Genomic DNA, 15,746 nt, shown 5'->3' on the forward strand with positions numbered 1-15,746 from the left:
TCGAATTCGGATTTTTTGTATTTCGTGCGATTTGATAATTTCGACAATTTAGAAATATCGACCATTTTATAATTTCGATTTTGTAATTTCCACAATTTTATAATTTCGAAAATTTTATTATTCGGAAATTTTCTACCTCTGAAATTTTATTTCCCTCGAAGTTTCTGTCATTCGAGTGAAAGCACACGGAGAGAAATTACATTTGAGTGTTGGCTTTGCGATATTACGTGCACGTAATCGAATCGGCAGCTGTGATCGAGCGTCAAATGGCCAAATTGGACGCGTCCCGTTTCGCGGCCACCAATTCAATTCTCGCGAATCATGCGGTACATATGAATCATTACCGCCACTGTTATTACACCAAACGATATCGTTTGGAAAAACCACCGGAGGCTTGTTTGCACTCCCAAGGGAACGCGTACTGCATATCATTTCAAAGACGGGCAAATTTACTTTTTAAATTACCTGCTTATGGCCATTTCAGAAAATAATCTCCATCTTCCATTTTCGTGTAATGAGATTCTTCAAATTTTAATATCTATCGTAACTTTCTCATTAAATATAATATTATACTTACATACAGTATTCTCAATTATGGATTTTATTTATTTTTTTTTCATGTCCTATTAACATTTTCATGTAATTTTCTTCTTTGCCAATATTTAGTAAAATGGAAAAGTTTTTATTCGTCAGATGATTTTTAGTGGTTAATGATTTTAAAGAATATGTTAATATTTAATTTGATTTTAAATGAAATTTTTATAAACAGAGATGAATTTTCAAAGTTAAAGGACGAATTTTAATCAAGGAAAGATTTTTCAGTCAAGAAAGAAAAATGTCGCCCTCCATTCCTTTATTTTGGGCACTTTCTGTTACCTAATTTTTTTTCACGAATTTAGAAAGTAGTTAAACTTTTAATCGAGTACTTGAAATTATTGCGTTTTCAAGTCGAAAAGCCGATATTTCTACAAAAAAGTTCAATTTTTAACTAAATAATTGAATTTTCAATTTAAAAAATATTAGAGTTTTTTAACTATGAAAAATTCATTTATAAACAAATGTAAAATAGTTTAATTTTTAATTTACAGGAACGAATTTCTTACTAAATAGTTGAATTTTATACAAAACAATTAAACTTTTAAGTAAAAAAAAAAACTATTTTTCTACAAACCAGTTTAATTTTTAAGCAAATAATTGAATTTTTAATAAATAAAATGGACTAACAACTAAGAAAATGAATTTTCCAGTAAACGAAAAGAATAATCAAGAACATATATAAAGTTACAACCGATAAGTTGAATTTTCATTCAAAAACCGTAGAACTTTTAAACTATAGAAAATAAATTGTTAAACAAATGCAGAATAGCTTAATTTTTATTTAAATTACTAAATTTTCAATTTAAGAAACGATTTTGTTACAAAAAACTTGAATTTTCTACAGAACTGTTAAACGTTTAAACCAAAAAGCCGATCTTTCTACGAAGCATTTGTATTTGCAACAAAAAAATATATTTTTAAACAAAAAGATTAATTGAACAAATTTTTCAAAAAAAATAGCCTACTTACTTAAACTAAAAATCATCAATTATTAAACAAGCCTGGAATAGTTCAATTCGATTTAAAACGATTAATTTTTAATAAAAAAAATCGAACTTTCTACAAAATAGTTGAATTTCCAAGCCAAAAAGAAGATTTTTCTTCAAAAAAGTTAAATTTTCAAGCTAAAACCCGATTTTTTACAAAGCAGTTGAATTTTCAACAAAGCATAAATCTTTAAACAAAAAGATTGATTTAACAAATTTTTGACCAAAAATGGCCTACTTATTAAACTAAAAAATATACATTTTTAACAAAGCGTGGAATAGTTGAATTTTTTTATTTAAAGCGAATAATTTTTGATAAAAGGAAACAAAATTTCTACAAAATAGTTGAATTTCCAAGCCAAAGAAAAAGTTTCCTACAAAACAGTTCAATTTTCAAGTTAAAAATCCGGTTTTTTTCAAAGCTGTTGAAAATTTCAACCTAAAATATAAAATTTCAAACAAGAAGATTAATTTAACAAATTCTAAAATAAAAATAGCTGAATTTTTTAAAGAAAAATGTCAATTTTTAACCAAGCGTGATATAGTAAAATTTTTCTTTAAAAAATTAATTTTTTGAAAAAAAAACTAGTTTTTGTCAAAATACTTCAATTTCCTTCTAAAAATGTGAATTTTCTACAAATTAGTTGAATTTTAAAACCATAAAAACATGAAAAAAAAACAGAAAATTATTTGGTTAATATTTCAAACAAATAAGATTTTAATTTTCAAAAAACAAAAAAGTTTAATACTAAACCAAAACAGATTAATTTTTAACTTTAACAAAAAAGTATAATTTTGAACAAAGTAGTTGAATATGAAAGCAAAATAGATTAATTTTTAACTAAATAGTTGTGATTTTAACCAAAAAGTCTAATTTTTGAAAAAAAAAATTTATTTATCAAAGTTTTTTAATGATCATTATACCAGTCCAATTTTTAAACAAACAGTTGAATTTTTAACTAAAATTATGAATTTTCAATACAAAAAATAAAATTTTTTATGAAAGCAGTTTAAATTTGAGTCCAACAAAATTTTAATTCTGCATCAAAACTAGGTGAATTTAACCAAAAAGTCTAATTTTTAACAAAATACTTGAATTCTTAACTAAAACAGATAAATCATGAAAAATAAGTTTTTTCAACCTATAAGTTGAACTTTGTACTAAAATTATGAATCCTAATTTTTAAAAATTCTTGCATAAGAAAGCAGTTCAATTTTTAATTAAAATTTTTAATCAAATTTTAGTACCTATCGTAAGTTTCTCATTAAATTTAATATTATACTTTTATACAGTATTTTCAATTAGGGGTTCTATTTTTTTACATGTCCTATTAACATTTTGATTTAATTTTCTTCTTTGTCAATATTTGTTAAAATAAAAAAGTTTTTGTTCGTCAGATAATTTTCAGAGATTAATGATTTAAAAAAATATTTTAATATTTAATAGAATTTGCAAGAAAATTTTTACAGAGATGAATGTTCAAACTGAAAGGACCAATTTTGATCAAAGAAAAATGTCGCCCACGAATTTAAAAAATACTGTTTCTCACGAATTAACAAAGTGGTTCAACTTTTAACCATGTGCTTGAATTTTCAAAAAAAAAAAATGAATTCTCAATAAAATACTTAATAGTTCATGTTTCAACCCAGAAAATATTTCAAGTTTACATTAAAATAGTTAAATTAAATAAAAAATGACGAATGGAAAATGAAAAACAATTAAAACAGAATTTTTATATAAAAAAGGCAATTTTTCAACAAGATTTTAATTTTCAACGAAGAAAGATTTTTCAGTTAATACAGAAAAATATTTCATCAAAACTATTGACTTTTCAAGTCGAAAATCCCTGCAAAATGTTCAGTTTTCAACCAAATAATTAAATCCGTAATTTAAAAAAATTAATCAACAAGTAATAAGATTAATTTTTCAGTACACAAGACGATAATAAGGGCAAAAAATTTTATCAAAATTATTGCGTTTTTAAACCCAAAACTGATATTTCCATAAAAAAGTTCAATTTTAATTAAATAATTGAATTTTCAATTTATAAAAATTAATTAACAGCTAAGAAGCTTGATTTTCTGGTAAACAAGATAAATCGTCAACAAAATACTTAAAGTTATAATTTTCAATTTTAAAAGACAAATTTGCTTTAAAAAATTCGAATTTTCTACAAACAAGTTTAACTTTCCAGCCAAAAGCCTATTTTTCTACAAAACAGTTGACATTTTAATCAGAACCTTAAATTGTCAACCAAGAAGATTAATTCAACAAATTTTTAACAAAAAATAAAATTTTTAGACTAAAAATTATGAATTTTGAACCAGGCGCGTAAAAGTTAAATTTTTATTATAACTAATAATTTTGGATACAAAAAAACTTATTTTCTAAAAAATAGTTGAGATTTAAAGCTAAAAAGATGAATTTGCAACAAAACAGTTAAATTTTCAATCAAGAAGACTAAATTAATACATTTTTAATCAGGAATAGTTGTATTCTTAAAGATCAATTTTGCACCAAGAGTAGAATAGTTTAATTCTTATTTCAAACAGTATTTTTTTACAAAAAAAAAATTCTGAAAAATAGTTGAACTTCCAATTTAAAATACTGATTTTTTACGAAAGAGTTAAATTTTCAAGCCAAAAAGGCCATTTTTCTAAGGAACAGTGGAATTTTCAACCAAAAACAGAAATTTTTAATCAACAAGATAAATTTATAAATTTTTAACCAAAAATCGTTAAATGTTTAAAGATCAATTTTGAACCAAGAATGGAATATTTATTTTATTTGAATCAATAATTTATGATACACAAACTTTCTACATAATACTCTAATTTCTAGTCTAAAAGATGAATTTTCTGCAAGACAGTTAAATTTTCAAGCCACAAAGCTGATTTTTTTTACAAAACAGTTAAATTTTTAATCAAATAATTTAATTTTCAAGAAAAAAGTTCATGTTTTACCAACGAGTCGAACTTTCAACAAATATTTCAAATTTAATCAAACCAGTTTAATTTTTAGTTAAAGTGTTACATTCTTGACTAAAGTTCGAAGAAATTGAATCTTTAACAAAAAAATTAATTTTTATTACTAGATTTAATTTTTAACTAATGTGTTTAATTTTCAACTAAAATTTTGTATCTTCAAAAAAAAAAGAATTCTTAAGAAATAGTTTAATTCCACTAAGAAAGGTAGATATTGAATGAAGTAGTTGAATACTAAACAAAAAGAGATTAATTTTCAACTAAAAAAATGTGATTTTTTAACAAAAATTCTCATTTTTAACCTAATAAATTTGTAATCAATAAATTTTTAAATCAAGTCCAATTTTCAGAGAAAGAGTTAAATTATCAACAAAAATTATAAATCTTCAATCAAAAAATTATTTTTAAGAAATCAGTTTAAATTCAAATCAAACAAAATTTTAATTCTGCATCAAAACTAGTTGAATTTAACCAAAAAAGTATAATTTTTTTACAAAATACTTGAATCCTCAACTAAAACAGATTAATTATGAAACGAACAGTTGGAGTTTCAAACAGAAAGACTTATTTTCTACCAAAAAAGACGAATTTTCAATACTTTTCAGTAATTCATGGAACAAAAATGTATTTTTTCGTAATTTATAAGTTTTTCAAATCCAAAAACCAAACAGAAATTTTAACCAATACAAAAATTTATGTATATTTTGCAATTTGTAGAAAAATGTTACTTTTACTCATCGGGGATGTAGCTCAGTGGTAGAGCGTTCGCTTTGCATGTGAAAGGCCCCGGGTTCGATCCCCGGCATCTCCAACTTTTTTGGTTTCAAAATAAAATGCAAAATAATTTTTTCTTATTCTATATCACTATTCGCAAGCGGACTCGGTACAAACAATCAGTACAGTTTAAAAGTAATGGAAAATTTGTGTATGTTTTGTTTTTGTTAGCGAACAGTACTAAATAATTAGAAACAAAATTGGTTTCAATTTTATTTGGGAACCAAAAAAGTTGGAGATGCCGGGGATCGAACCCGGGGCCTTTCACATGCAAAGCGAACGCTCTACCACTGAGCTACATCCCCGATGACGGAAAGTAACATTATTTTACAAATTGAAATTTTTTTTATTGGTTAATATTTCTGTCTGGTTTTTTGGTTTGAAAATTCAATTTTATCGTTACTCAATGAAAAATCCAGCTCATGAAAAAATTCTGATAAAATTTTGGATTTAAAGTTTTTTCAACTAAATAATACAAACATCTAAATTATTAAAACAATTTTTGTTCAATTTTGGAAAATGTAAAAATATATAATTTTTCACGAAAAAAAAAAATTTCCAAAAAAGCAAAATGATAACAAGTTTTTTTTATTCATAATTTTTTTATTACTATCTAGTAAAAACTAAATATACGTCCCGCTATTACTAAAAAATGTTGAAAATTCGTCTTTCTTGGTAGAAAATAGTTTTTTCTTGTTCAAAATATAACTGTTTGATTCATGATTTCTTTAATTTTTACAATTTGTTTGTTGAAGATTCATAATTCGTAATTTTAGTTATAGATTCAACTCGTTAGCTAAAAATTAAACTGGTTTGATTGACAAAAAATACTTTGTTGAAATTTTAACTCTTTGTTTCAAAATTAGCATAGAAATTTAAAAAATAAATTTAAATTAAATAAAAAAATAATTGTTTTGAATACAAATTTAACTATTCTATTCTTGGTTCAAAATTAATATTTTTTATTTTTTAAATTTAGCTATTTTTGGTTACAAATTTGTTGAATTAATCTTCTGAATTGAAAATTTATGTTTTTGGCTGAATATTCAACTGTTTTGTACAAAAATGGGGTGTTTGGCTTGGAAATTTAATTGCTTTGTAGAAAACTCATCTGTTTGGCTTGTAAATTCAACTATTCTCTGCAAAATTATTATATATATTTTTAAATCAAAAATTAATTATTTTAAATAAAAATTAAATATTCAATGCTTGGTTGAAAATTGACATTATTTACTTGAAAAGTTCAGCTATTTCGTTAAAAAATTTGCTAAAATAATCTTTTGTGTTGTAAATTTATGCTTTTGTTTAAAAATTCAACTTTTTTGTAAAAAAAATACGGGTTTTGGCTTGAAGTTTCAACTGTTTTGTAGAAAACAATTTTTTTTATTAAAAATTAATTATTTAAAATAAAAATTTAACTATTCCACGCTTGGTTAAAGTTTCACATTGTTTAATTTAAAAATGCAGTTTTTTGGTTAAAAATTTGCTGAATTATTCTTCTAGATTAACAAAAATTATGTTTTTGGTTGAAAATTCAACTTTTTTGTAAAAAAATCGGGGTTTTGTCTTGAAAGTTTAACTGTTTTGTAGAAAATGCATCTGCTGGGCTTGGAAATATATCTATTTTGTAGAAAACAATTTTTGTATCAAAAATTAATTATTTTAAATAAAAATATCACTATTCCGCGCTTGGTTAAAAATTCAGCAATTTTTGTTAAAATTTTTTTGAATTATTCTTCTTGATTGAAAAAAATTATTTTTTTGGTTGAAAATTCAACTGTTTTGTAGAAAAGTCGGGGTTTTGGCTTGAAAACTTAATTGTTTTGTAAAAAAAAAACTAATCTTTCGGCTTGGAAATTCAACGGTTTTGTAGAAAATCCTTTTTTTTTAATAAAAAATTAATTTTTTTAAATAAGAATTTAACTATTTCACGCTTTGTTAAAAATTGATATTTTTTACTTTAAAAATTCAGATTTTTTTTTAAATTTCTTAAGTTAATCTTCTAGATTGTAAATTTATGTTTTGTATGAAAATTCAACTTTTTTGTAAAAAAAATTCGGGTTATTGGCTTGAAAATTTAACTGTTTTGTAGAAAATGCATCTGCTGGGCTTGGAAATAAATCTATTTTGTAGAAAACAATTTTTGTATCAAAAAATAAATCTTTTTAAATAAAAATATCACTATTCCACGCTTGGTTAAAAATTCAGCAATTTTTGTTAAAATTTTTTTGAATTATTCTTCTGGATTGAAAAAAATTATGTTTTTGCTTGAAAATTCAACTGTTTTGTAGAAAAGTCGGGGTTTCGGCTTGAAAACTTAATTGTTTTGTAAAAAAACTCATCTTTTCGGCTTGGAAATTCAACGGTTTTGTAAAAAGTCCTTTTTTTAAATAAAAAATTAATTTTTTAAATAATAATTTAACTATTTCACGCTTTGTTAAAAATTGATATTTTTTACTTTAAAAATTCAGATTTTTTTTTAATTTCTTAAGTTAATCTTCTAGATTGTAAATTTAGGTTTTATTTGAAAATTCAACTTTTTTGTAAAAAAATCGGGGTTTTCGGTTGAAAATTAAACTGTTTTGCATAAAGCTAATCTTTTTGGCTTGGAAATTCAACTATTTTGTAGCAAATTAGTTTGTTTAATCAAAAATTAAATCTTTTTAAATAAAAATTTAACCATTTCACGCTTGGTTAAAAATTGATATTTTTTAATTTAAGAATTGAGTTTTTTTTATTTAAAAATTTCTTAAGTTAATCTTCTAGATTGTAAATTTATGTTTTGTATGAAAATTCAACTTTTTTGTAAAAAAAATGGGGTTATTGGCTTGAAAATTTAACTTTTTTGTACAACTCATCTGTTTGGCTTGAAAATTCAACTATTTTGCAGAAAATTATTGTTTTTTATCAAAAATTTAATTATTTTAAATAAAAATTTAATTATTCCAAGCTTGGTTAAAAATGTTTTTGTTTAAAAATTTAAAGGCTTTGTCGAAAATCCGGGTAACTATTTTGTAACAAATTGGTTTTTGTAAATTGAAAATAAATATTTTGAATAGTAATTAACATATTTTAATTTTTCTTAAAAATGAGTTTTGTATAGTTTGAACATTCTTTTTTTTCTAATTATATTAATTACTGTTCGATAGCAGAAACAGTGCATACACAAATTTGCCATTACTTTTAAAATAATAATAAATTTTATTCAAACTTTAAAAAATTTAAATTCTCAAATCCAAACTCCAAGAAGAAGATATTAACCAATTTCAATATTTATATTTTTATACCTTTTTTACAATTCTAATCATTTCATTATCACTTCTACAATAATTAGTTTTTTCAATATTATTAATTTATATTGTAATTTAATTAATATTCTCAACAGATATTAAAAAATTTTGTTATCGAGAAGAAATGAATACGAAATTGACAATTTTATTTTTTTAATTGACTATCGCTGGTTATCGAGTGGTCGCACCTGTTCCGTCACTATTCGCAAGAATTAAGTTTCCTTTCAGCCACGTCGTTCGAAGAGAAAGGCGATCAACCACGTATTCTGGTATTGTGTGGAAAGTCAGGTTCAAGAGTGGGGATAGATTCTCCATGCATGGGAGGTCATTGTGAAGTTCAGTCTTGTACTCATCGGGGATGTAGCTCAGTGGTAGAGCGTTCGCTTTGCATGTGAAAGGCCCCGGGTTCGATCCCCGGCATCTCCAACTTTTTTGATTCGCAAAATAAAATTTTGATGGTAACGAATCGGTACTTAAAGTAAGGTTTTCTTAAGAACTACTTTTTATATTTTTTACGTTTTCACTGACATGGAAGTCTTTTTACTTTTACTTTTACAATTTCAATTCAAATTTTTTAGTTTAAAAATTGTTCGAGAGGTTCGAGCGCAGTTTGAGAATAGTTGCAGAAAAAATAATTAAATAGCAGTTTATGAAAAAAATCGTAGATATTTATAAGTTATTACTTTCTCATCGAGAAAGTGTTGGTTTTATGTGGAATTAATTTCATGTTGCGTTCAAACTACGTGAGATAAGAAAAAAGATGAATTAACAATATTTGTGCACCTAAAAAATATCTACAAATTTGTCATGAATTTTTTTTTTTGGCAGTACACGTTGATTTTGTTTTTTTCTTAAAAAACAACTTAAAAAATTAAAAATTTTCATTTTTGGACAAACGACAAAACTACGAAAAATATAATGAGATTTGTGGTTTTTCTTCTATTCGTAAAAAACAAAATTAAAAGATTAAGTTTACTTTTCAGGCAAAAAGCACCAACTATGAAAAAAATAGATTGACAGAAGTTATTCATACAAAAAATGAATTAAAAATTTGTCAAAAATAATTTTTTTATAGGACGCGTAGTTTATATTTAAGTCTTCAAAAATAACATTAAAAATAAAAATATTTATTTTTTGTGGAACGACACATGGTAGGAGAAAAAAACTTTACACAACAAAAAATATGGTGTCAACTTTTTATTTGCATTCAAAAAATAATTTGGTTCAGCCGACAACATTTTTGGTGGTTTAACCATAGAATATAATTATTATGTGGAGAAGAAAACATTGGATTAATTGAATAAAATTTTTTGGTTATTTCAACCAAATCTTTTGGTAGACAGAGTATTTGTTTGATTTTACTAACAAATTTAGTTTAGGCAATGAAATATTTTGTTGAATCAGCCAAAATTTGTTCAAAAGAAACAAATTTTCATGTGTATCCAGGAATTATTATATAATTATTATTAGCAATCCCTACGGATTGAAAGGAATCATGAGATTGGTGTCTCTATTTAAAAATTCAAATTTAAGATTGAAGAGGAATGTATTTTATCATGAGTAATTTTATGCACAATAAGCATGGAAAAGATTCAAAATTGAAAACCTAAAAAAAAAAAATTTTTAAACTATCTTCAACATTAAAGATATGCAACATTTTTTGGTTATAAACATCTCTAAGAAACCCTACTGCCTTTATCTGATTCACCTTGTGAAATAATAATCACATTAGAAATTTTCAACATTTCCTTCCTCTTTTTTCATTTTTGTTATTTTTGTCTCTAATAAGCCAAAAAGTGATACAATGAATTAAAATCATTGTTGCGCAACAACATTGCAACAACTGATTCTAAATAACAGATTTTTGGTTTGCAATTTCAAAAATTTCTATTCAACACCCCACGAGAATTGATTCCTTTTATAAGAAAACGTTTTTCCTAATATGACAAAATTTACTAGGTATGATTATGATGCTATTTCCGTGATCAGTCGGGCTTAATTCGCTGATATTTGATATTTTTTTTCAAACAAATTAAATAGAATAACAGAAACACCTAATTTAAAAAAACTGTAATATTAACGTAATATTGAAAATTTGAACTATATGTTTCAAATAGTGCCCCGTGCAGAAATTTTGATCTGGCCCCCATTGGAGCCAGACCAGTCCAGGTCGGGTCCCGATCGGGAATCCTGGTCGGGGCCAGATCGCGGATTAAAAACACGCCCAGATCGGTGCCCGATCGGTACACGATCAGTCTCAATATAATCCATTCGTGAATTTCACGAATAAAGATTTAATATAAGTAAACTCAAAACTATCGAATGGTCCTCTCCTTTCGAAGGTCACCTTAATATTTTGAATTTCCAATTAAGTTATTTTAATTTAAAATTAAAGTACGACATGCACGAAAAGAAGAGGTTTCAGACTACAAAATTTATTTATACTTTTGAGAAACGTAAAATTATTTTACATGATATCAGTTTCGAGGAAAAGGTTAATTTTTTATGAAAAAAAAGGATCATAAGCATAAATATTTTAATTAACAATTTTATATTTCTTGAAAAAAAGTTTTGTCTATAAAACTACTGAATAAATTAGAGAAACTTTTTTCGCAAAAAGATTCGCTACAACTTGATTCGAGAAGGTGGTTTTATTTTTTCAAGTCTGTTAAGAAGCAATATAGACCAAACAACTTTTAAACAAAAATGAAAAGTTTTGAATCAAATATTTATGCTTATATTAACTATTACTTAAAGAATATGCATTTAATTAATTTTTATTATTAATTATTAATTTCGACCTAATGGTCATTTTTATAGGTTGAAATGTCATTATTTATAATAAAAAAGAAAAATAACTTCGTTTAGCATTTTAAACTTCGCGCGAAACCAATTAGATGCCGAGTGCGACGCATGCGCAGTGTAGTAACTAGCTCTTGTTGGAATCCCTAAACAATTGGCATTTTGCATTTTGATTGTACTACTTGATTCTGAAATTCATGTTATGAACATTTGTCCTTAATGTATGTCTGTAATGAATGTATTAATTAATACAGAATCAAAGTTTCAATAACAGAATCGATTATATCACGTGCCTATTTTATTGTCATAATCTAAAAACATTACAATTTTGTGTGTACTGGCTGGTGTTTGGTGCCTCCGAACACGTAGCTTATTCGCATTATGCATTTTTAATCATTGATAGAATATTATAAACGAGTAGTATGTATACAAATTTCACTGCACTATTAGAAAACATCAAGCAGCACTAGTTCTGCGAGCGCACAGAAATGGCGTTTCAGTAGGAAATCGGTCTGGCCCGGTCGGGCCCAGGTATGGGCCACAGAGTTTTACCGATCAGGGCCATATCGGGAAATCCGATCGGGGCCAGATCAGTATTAAGTTTGAAATTCGGCAATTTCTGCACGGGATCGTGCAACATTACCTTTAAAACTGTCAAGTTTTATGTATCCTATCTTCCTTTCAAGAATTACTATTGTCTACAATCATCAAGAACTGACTAATTCGGGAATTTTATTTTTGGAGATTTTTCAGACGTTCCAAATTATTAATATTAAAGAAAAATAGATTGTGTAAGTTCTATTTTTTATATTTTATAAATCGGCAATTTACAAATTCGGTAATATTATGAACTGTCCGGAATGTTCGATAATATAATAAACTGTTTGAGAATCTGATTATTTGTGAAATTTCCAATTCGGGAATTTTTTTAGACGTCATCAATATATATTATTTATACAAAAATGTTTTGATTATTTAAATTTGGTAATTTTCTATCGGATATTTTATAATTCGGCAAATTTTCTGACGAGAATGTACAAATTCGGTAATATTATAAACTTTTAGGAATTCTTCAGTTCGATAATATAATAAACTGTTCTGTAATTTGATTATTAGCAAATTTTCAAAAACGGGAATTTTATAATTCAGTAATTTCATTCTTTGGAGGTTTTCGGATTTGAGCATTTTATCCTTCGGCATTTTTTAGTCGTCCCAAACAAATTAATTTATCAAAAAAAAATTTGTTTTTTTTATATTCGGGAATTTTCTAGTTCAGATATTTTATAATTCGGAAATTCTCTGTCGGGAATTTTCAAATTAGTTGATATTATAAAGTGCAGGAAATTTTCTAATTGGGAATTTTATTATTCGGGAATTTCGTAATTCATCAATTTTAGTATTTGGAAATTCTCCAATTCAAGAATTTTATTTTTTGAGATTTTTTGGCCGCCATAAATAAATAATATTTACAACAACAAAAAACGTTTAATAGTATAAATTTAGGAATTTTCTATTTCGGATACTTTATAATTCGGCAATTTTCTGTCGGGAATTTACAAATTTGGAAATATTATAAACTGTGGGCAATTTTCCAGTTCGATAATATAATAAAATTTTCAGGAATTTGATTATTTTAGAATCTTTCGTTCGCGAATTTTATTATTTGGGAATTTCCTAATTCAGCAATTTCATTATTTGGGAATATTGCAATTCGGGAATTTTATTTTTAGGGATTTTTTAGTTGTCCCGAATAAATAATATTTACAACAAAAAATGTTTGATTGTTTAAATTCGGAAATTTTTTATTTGTGATATTTTATAATTCGTCAATTTACAAATTCGGTAATATTCTAAACTGTCGAGAATTTTCTAGTTCGATAAAATAATAAACTGTTCGGGAATTTTATTTTTCGGGATTTACAAATTACAAATTTGGTAATATTCTAGACTGTTGAGAATTTTCCACTTTGATAATATAGTAAACTGTTCGGGAATTTCATTTTTTGTGAATTTTATTTTTCGGTGTTTTTTAGTCGTCGTTTTCAGTTTTGAAATTGAGTCATTTCATTATTTGGGAATATTCCAATTCGGACATTTTCTAATACGGAAAATTTTCTATTTGACCATTTTATTTTTCGGGATTTTTAGTCGTCCCAAACAAATAATATTTAAAAACAACATTTTGTTGATTGTTTAAATTGAGGAATTTTCTAGTTAGGATATTTTATAATTCGGCAATTTTCTGTCGGGAATGTTCAAATTAGTTAATATTATCAACTGCAGGGAATCTTCTAACTGAAGAATTTTATTATTCGGGAATATTATTGTTCGGGATTTTTAAGTCGTCCCTTCTCTTCTTTCTGCAAAAACAAAATTTTATAAATTGGATAATAAGATTCTCTGTGGAATTAAATCAGCTTCAATTTGGTTTAAAAATCATCGAAATCGGATAAAAATAATTTCGAAAATTGAATAAATTGATTAACAAGTCCAAACGGTCTGTGGCTAGATTTTTGCTATAGTGAGTGAGGAGAGTGTGTGGAGCTAGGATACCATGAGTCGGAGAAGATAAGTAAATAAAAATGAAAATAAAAAATGGGAAAGAGTTTCCGCTTGGAGGAAAGTAGGGATCTCGAAATTCGCAAAGAGCCATTATATCCGCTAATAAATGTAGTATATCGCGGTGATTATCCACTAAGTATAGGGTGCTCTCGGGCTATGGATATCGGTTCGCCATTGGCGATGACTGCACGTCACTGGCATGCACTGCCATAATTTATATCGTCGACTGTACTCAAGAAGAAGTGCAGCCCGGCTGAGTCTAACCAACGCAAATAAATCATAAATTCAGAACTCGAAGAGAGCGCACGCGCATCGGCCGAAAAGGAAGGGCAAAGGGAATGAACTCTAGTGGAGGAAAGAAAACCACCGAAGAACCAACGAAAGAGAAAAGTGGAAGAGGCAAGAGGAGAGAGTGGGGGAAGTGAGTGGGTGAAGAAAAGGAATACTACTAGTCTAGTAAAGAGGAACATGACCCAAGTATGGGAAATCAGAAACGAAAATGATCAAGAAGAGTGTGAAAAGAAGGTACTGGAATTTTTAAAAATAGAAAAAAGGACTGGAAAAGAGAGTGATCTGAACAAAGGTGGGAAAACCAGAAGAGGAAAGAACCAAAGAACCAGAAGAGAAAACGATAAAGAAAGAAAAAAGCATGTTAAAGGAATCTGAAAAAATAGAAAAAAGAAACAGAGCGAATAGAGGAGGACACAAAATCCAAGAAGTAGGGAATACGAAAGGGGCCGCTCATAAAGTCCGTCGCCAAATTGGCAGCAGAGGGGGGGGGGGGGGGGGGGGGGGGGAGTCTTAAAACTACAAGCGAAGGGAATGAACCGAGCAAACCGGAGAAAACTGGGAGAGGAAAGAACCGACGAAAGAGGAAAGGGTGAGGAAAGATAGGAAGGGGGAAGAGAAAGGAAAGGATGAAGTGAACGAGTGAAAAAGGTATACTACTGCTCTTGTAAGAGAAACACAACACCTAGTGTGCAAATCAGAAGAGAAAACGATAAAGAGAGGGAAAAAATGAGTTCAGGCCATGTGACGAGTGGATCACGTGTCAGATTCCTACGTTACCGACATTTTTTTATTTTCTAACGTATTTTCATACAAAGCGCCACAACAAGTTAAAAATTTGGTATAATAAATAAGAAGCACTAAGAAATGTGGGTTTGATCCTAAATTTTAATATTGATGGAAAAGCTAAAATAAATTATTTACAAAAAAAAACCCTCTTTTCATCATTATGAAAATTAAGGACCAGCCCCGCCTTTTTTAGTGCTTCTTATTTATTATCACAAATTCTCAACTCGATAAGGCGCTTCGTTTGAAAATAAGTTGTGAATTAAAAAAAGTGTCGGCAAGGCAGAAATCTGGTCGCGTGAGCCACATATCACATGGTCTTAAAGCAAATCGAAAAAATAGAAGAAATGAATAGAGAAGAGAGGAAGACACAAATTCCAAGAAGTGGGGAATACTAAAGGGGCCGTTTATAAACTGCTTTACCAATTTGATGGCAGAGGGAGGGGGGGGGGGGGGCTTAAACCGACAAACGAAGGGAATGAACTGAGCGAAGCAGATAAAACTGGGAGAGGAAAGAACCAAAAAACTAAAAAAAGGACGGGGCGAGGAAAAAATCTAAAAGGGGCATAAAGAGGATAGGAAAACATCAGTGAAAAGAATTTTAAAAAAATCAAAGAAAGGATCAATTAGAAGAGAGGAACATACAAATTCCAAGAAGGAGGGAATACGAAAGGGA

At 26.9% G+C, this 15,746-nt stretch overlaps 1 protein-coding gene and 3 non-coding genes across 4 annotated transcripts in view; 2 read left to right on the forward strand and 2 right to left on the reverse strand.

Annotated features, from left to right (window-relative positions):
• LOC117167851 overlaps window positions 1-15,746 on the reverse strand; it is a 435,057-nt gene that overhangs the window by 328,666 nt on the left and 90,645 nt on the right. The gene's annotated exons all lie outside the window — the stretch shown is intronic.
• Trnaa-ugc lies at window positions 5,308-5,379 on the forward strand. The gene has a single exon. It is a non-coding gene; the product is annotated as a tRNA-Ala (tRNA).
• On the reverse strand, window positions 5,576-5,647 carry Trnaa-ugc. The gene has a single exon. It is a non-coding gene; the product is annotated as a tRNA-Ala (tRNA).
• Trnaa-ugc lies at window positions 8,987-9,058 on the forward strand. Its single transcript has one exon. It is a non-coding gene; the product is annotated as a tRNA-Ala (tRNA).

This window comes from Belonocnema kinseyi, chromosome 2, assembly GCF_010883055.1.
Source record: "Belonocnema kinseyi isolate 2016_QV_RU_SX_M_011 chromosome 2, B_treatae_v1, whole genome shotgun sequence".
NCBI lineage: Eukaryota > Metazoa > Arthropoda > Insecta > Hymenoptera > Cynipidae > Belonocnema > Belonocnema kinseyi.